Raw genomic sequence first — 6,000 nt, forward strand, 5'->3', positions numbered from 1 at the left:
ATTTAGAATTGAAGAAGAAATAAAGAGTTCCTCAGACAAGCAAAAACGAAAGGAGTTTACCACTACTAAACCAGCTTTACAAGAAATGTTAACTGGACTACTTTACATAGAAAAGGCTATAACCAAAAATAAGAAAATTCCTATAAGAAAAAAATTCCACTGGTAAAGGCAAATACATAATAAACTACCATGAGTCAACCATTTAAAAAACTAATCTGAAGGTGAAAAGACAAAAGTAGCAAGAATAGCTAGAACTACACAAAACAGATACAAAACGTCAAAAACAAAATTGAAGTGTAGAGTAAAAATGTAATGCTTTTAGGATGCATTTGAACTTAAATTCCGATAATTTTAAAATAGATTATGGATATAGATGGATATATATGAACCTCATGGTAACCACAAACCAAAAAATATGAAAAAGATAAAGACAAGAAACCCAATCAAAATGCTAAAGGAAACCAGCAAGTCAAAAGAGCTCAAGAGAAGAAAGGAACGGAGAAAATAAAAAACAACCCCTCAAAAACAAGTAACAAAATGGCAAGATGCACATACCTATCAATAATTACATGTAAATGGATTAAATGTTCCAATCAAAAGATATAGGATATGCCCAGCTGGAGTTCACAGTTCAATTCCCAGTCAGTGCACATGCCCAGGTTGTGGGCTTGATCCACAGTAGGGGGTGTGCAGGAGGTAGCCAATTGATTCTCTCTCATCATTGATGTTTCTATCTCTCTAACCCTCTCCCTTCCTCTGAAATCAATAAAAACATTTTAAAAAAACAAACATGGACATATCAACTCTAATTGAGAAAAAACAACAGGGTGGCAGAATGGATTTTTTAAAAAAAAAAATCCATCTACATGCTGCTTACAAGAGACTCACTTTGGATAGACATAGAATGAAAGTGAAGGGAAATTTAAAGTTACACTACCTACATGATCTTAAAATATTCAAGCAAAGACGTTAAAGTACTCTGACATGGACAGCTTCCCTAAAACAATGGCAAAAGGAACTGCAAATAGCTAGAAAAACACATTTATCCATATTAGAATAGATAAATTATGGTGTTATTATATATTGGGATATTACATAGCAAAAAGAAATGAACTTGCTACATGCAACAACGTGGAAAAATATCACAGACATGATGTTGAGCAAAGAAGACTGCATATTCTCTTAAATTTTCTTTATATAAAAGTTAAGAGCCAGCAAAACTAATCCATAGCAATAAAAGTCTGAATAGTGCTTATCCTTAGTGGTGGGATATTGAGTGGTAAGATACAGCAGGGAGCTTACTAGGGTATGGAAAATGTGCTATACGCATGTATGCATAATTTAAAAATTTCTGATTTGTGTACTTGATTTCTATAGTTTATTATATGTAAGTAATAATTTTGTTAAAAATACTTAAATTCACAAATCAAATGAAAGTTCTCTAAACATAGATGCAACCTAAAAGGACTCAAATTAGCACAAAGTTTCAAGAAACATCTCACATTCAGAAATCATAATTAGAATCAATGGATAGTGGAATAAGTTTCTCAGATCATTTAGATACAGAGTCAAGCTATAAAAGAAATATGACCCTAACCGGTTTGGCTCAGCAGATAGAGCGTTGGCCTGCGGACTCAAGGGTCCCAGGTTCGATTCCGGTCAAGGGCATGTACCTTGGTTGCGGGCATATACCCAATAGGGGGTGTGCAAGAGACAGCTGATCAATGTTTCTCTCTCATCAATGTTTCTAACTCTCTGTCCCTCTCCCTTCCTCTCTGTAAAAAATCAGTAACATAATTAAAAAAAAGAAAAATATGATTACAGAAAATTAGTTAAAAACAAATATGTATCAAAATGCCATTGACAAACCATTGAAAAGGAACTAGATACCCTAGGAAGGAAAATTATAATTATTGAAGTTAATGAATTAATAGGTTCTCTTGAGAAAACTTGTTCTGACAAGGATAGAGTAGCTTATATTTTACTAACCCTACTTCATATGAATATACATATATGTATCCATGTGTGTAAATTAGGTTCCCAGACCCAGTTCCAATGTGTGTGTGGAGGCCAATAAGCAATTCTCAGACACGCTGTCAGAGAATTCAACTCAATTTTGACACTGTCTACCTGGAGATAGAATCATGTTATTCAGGTAAAGGGCTCACAGTCCCACCAGATTGCTCCCCACTTCAGATGCCAGTTGCAAGCCCAGGTTGTTACCTATGCTTCTGATCGACCAGTACAGATTGGAGGTTCCATCAACCCCTTCCATCGCAGGATGGCGATCGCAAGTCCAAGGTATTGCCTGTACTAACCAACTGGCTACACATGATAGGTCCTCACAATCCCCTCCTTGGGTTTGATTGATTTGCTAGAACAGCTTACAGAATTCAAGAAAACTCATTTCCTCACTAGATTACCAATTTGTTACACAAGATATTAAAGGATATGAATCAACAGGCAGATGGGATACATGGGGTGAGGTCCTGCTTTATGTGTTGTTGGGGGAGACAGTAAAAATAATGCTCAGAGACTGATTTTGTCTTTGCCAACAATTTATTTAGCACAGGTTTGCTATGAGAATTATAATAATTTCACAAGTCGATAACATACAGAATAATTTCTCTTAATAAGCCCAGTGAAGTGATAACATACTCCAAACAAAAGAAAGAATAATCACACTATTGTTCCAGGACAGGGGAGGTTAGAGGAATAATGTCCAAATTTAATAAAGGTGTACCTTTTTATTTAAAAAAAATTTTTTTAATTGATATCAGAGAGGAAGGGAGAGAGAGAAACATCAATGATGAGAGAGAATCACTGATCAGCTGCCTCCTGCACACCCTACACTGGGGATGGAGCCCACAACCCAGGCATGTGTCCTGACAGGAATCCAACCATAACTTCCTGGTTCATAGGTCCACACTCCAGCACTGAGCCACGCCGGCCAGGCCAGGTATACCTTTTTATATAAGTAGGCCCTTCAGAGAGTTTGAAAACAACCAAAGAGCTGCTTTCCAGCTGCCAACATAAAAGAAGTCCCCTGTTGCTCGAGTGGTTTACTAGGGAATGAAGAAGCGGGTGTTGGTAAGGCGGGATGATCTCTCACAGGGCCACTGCTTGATTTATCACCACTGTCCGGGAGGAATGCCTACGCAACACAGGAATGAATGCCCCGAGGGTCTTTGGAGAGTGTTTAGGTTAGCGAACAGTCACCTCACCCAAACCAGAGCCCTCAAATAGCCCTCAGGAATTCTCAGTATTTATAGTGTAAATATCCCCTTGCCATAGTTGCTTCTCCAGGAGTTCTTATCAATACGCCCCAGCAGAGCCCCTTAGCATCTGGGCTGCTGGCTGCTTCTGGGTGACAACAGATGTAGAATGATGGCATCCTGGCACAACTTACTTTATACTTATTCAAAAGCAACTTTTTTTTTTCTTCTCTGTCATAAACAAGTGGATGAAAACACTCCACTTAAGTCGTAAACAAGAGGATCTGAAATTACATCATACAACAGGCTCTAAGCCAGCGGTTCTCAACCTGTGGGTCGCAACCCCTTTGGTGGTCGAACGACCCTTTCACAGGGGTCGCCTAAGATCATCCTGCATATCAGATATTTACATTACGATTCATAACAGTAGCAACATTACAGTTATGAAGTAGCAATGAAAATAATTTTATGGTTGGGTCACAACATGAGGAACTGTATTTAAAGGGCCAGAAGGTTGAGAACCACTGCTCTAAGCAAAGGAGCATCTGTCCTTGTGTGGTGCGGAGACCAGCCTGGTGGCACATGGTTTCCCAAAGGGGAAGGTCTCCAAAAAAAGGGACCCGTGAGCTGTCCTTTTGGGTTTTTATGGAGGCTTCATTACAGAGTCATGGTTGACTAAGTCGTTGGCCATTGGCAACTGAGCTCAATTTCCAGCCCCTCTTGTCTCCCTAGAGGTCGGAGAGTGGGGAACTGAAATTTCCAAACCTCTAATCACATGCTTGGTTCTCCTGACAACCAGCCCTCACCCTGGAGTGGGGCTCAAATATCACTCTATTAACAAAAAGTTCTTGACACCTAGAAAATTCTTGTGAGCCAAGAACTGTAGCTAAAAACCAAATATCTTATAATATTGCAGTCCACCCCCTGGTCTGCAAACATAGATCTTTCACAGCAAAACAATTATATGAGTCAAAAGATACTGGCACATCACTAGAACCTCACTTAGTCATTAATACCTCTCCAGTCAATCATCACATCCTATGAAAATGTCTCCCAGGATAAGATCACGCACGTTTGCTGCTGGAGGCCGATCCACCCTTGCTGCTTGACGCAGTCGCTGCAGGGAAGAAACATCTGCACAGCTTATGTTTTAAGGGACCTGGCATATATGACATATGTTTGCTCCCCCTCTTAAGTGCTATGTGTTTTAACCAGGACCACCTCCCCGAGAAAGGTTGTTTCCCCAGGTTAGGGGTTAACAGGACTAAGGAAGAGAATAAATCAGTAAATCCCCCTAGTGTTACAGAAATACCATGTACTACTTATGAAGAACTTGGACTAAGACTGTTGACAATAAATTTGGGACTTGGGCCCGCATCCCCAGGAGGCTGCCCACCAGGGAAAGCACCAAAGCCTATACCCCTGGAGACCCACCGACACAGGGCAGTCCCAGGGAAGGCAAGCAGGGGGCTGGGAGGACATAACCTTTACTGGGTAGGATAAACACCTTCAGTCACTTCCTTGTAGCTTATCAGTAGAGCAGTGACCTTGGAATAGCCCTGGTAATGGAACACAGAGATTAACCTAGACAGGATTAAACTCAACAGAACTAGATAGAGACAGGATTTCTGGCAAAGGTCAGATAAGAAACAAGGAACTGTAGAATGTTACCCAAAACATACCATGATGTAATTATAGAGGCATGCTTATGGGATCAAATAGTATAAATATAGATGTAATAGGACAATAAAGAGAGAACCTCGCTATGATGATCAACTGAACGCTGTCTCCGTGTCCTTCATTCTTCTCCAACTCTGTCCACACCTTTGGGAACCCCTGGACCTGCTGGGGCTGGACCCCAACAGTTTGCTGGCTGCCATTCAGCCCTGTCAGGTTCCAAAAGCAGCGGTGGTCTCAGCAGCTGTGGCTTCACCCTCTCAGGCATCTGGTCTAGTTGAGCTAAGATACAATATTATTTTGCTCTCAACCTCTCCCAAGGTATTAATAAAATGTTGGATTTCCCTCATGCTTTACCCACTTATGCATTCCCTTACCCTAAGCTATTATTTCTACCTTCTCTTGAAGGGACCTCACTGTGCTGGTCCATATTGCTGGGAGCAATACTAGTCTACCAAGTGCCTCTCCGCAGTCCACTCCCTCCCATAATGGGTAGGGTGGCAGGGGAGGCATGCACTGCATGTTCAGGCTGAATGCAGCCAGCCAACCCCTCTGCAGGAGCAAGCTCAGTAGGTTGGAGCCACAGAGGATTGGGGGACAGATCAAAGGAGTCTCCTGTTGGGGGTTCATCCCAGTCCCAGACAATAGCTTCTGAGGGAGACATACTCCAAATGCCTCAGCTCTGAGCAGTTCTCCTTTCCCTTCTAGGAACTGAGCTCAGCAGGGTGGAGCTAACAGGACTTGGGAGGGCAGATCCTAATAGTGTGTAGGAGGAGGGCAGACACTTCTTCCCCTTCCAGGGTAGCTTGGGCTGAGCTTGCAGGGAAGACAGGAGTGGCCCCTGTGATGTAGTCATACAACCCAGCACCCACACATCTGATTCGGGACAAAAGCCTCCATGGGAGATGATGTTTTGAAACTCCTAGCTCTGCACAGCTCTCTAACCACGCCCCCCCTGTGTGACTGGACTCAGCAGGGTGGGGCCACAGGGAGTAGGTCAGGCCAAGTGATTCAGCAGGTGGGGGGAGGGGGTTAGCTGTGCACTCCAGGTGGGGGAGAATGGTCCCCTTTCCAAAGCTACCCAGTTCAATCACTGCAGGCAGTCTCC

This window comes from Myotis lucifugus, unplaced genomic scaffold (genome assembly GCF_000147115.1).
Source record: "Myotis lucifugus unplaced genomic scaffold, Myoluc2.0 scaffold_101, whole genome shotgun sequence".
In the NCBI taxonomy this organism is placed as follows: domain Eukaryota; kingdom Metazoa; phylum Chordata; class Mammalia; order Chiroptera; family Vespertilionidae; genus Myotis; species Myotis lucifugus.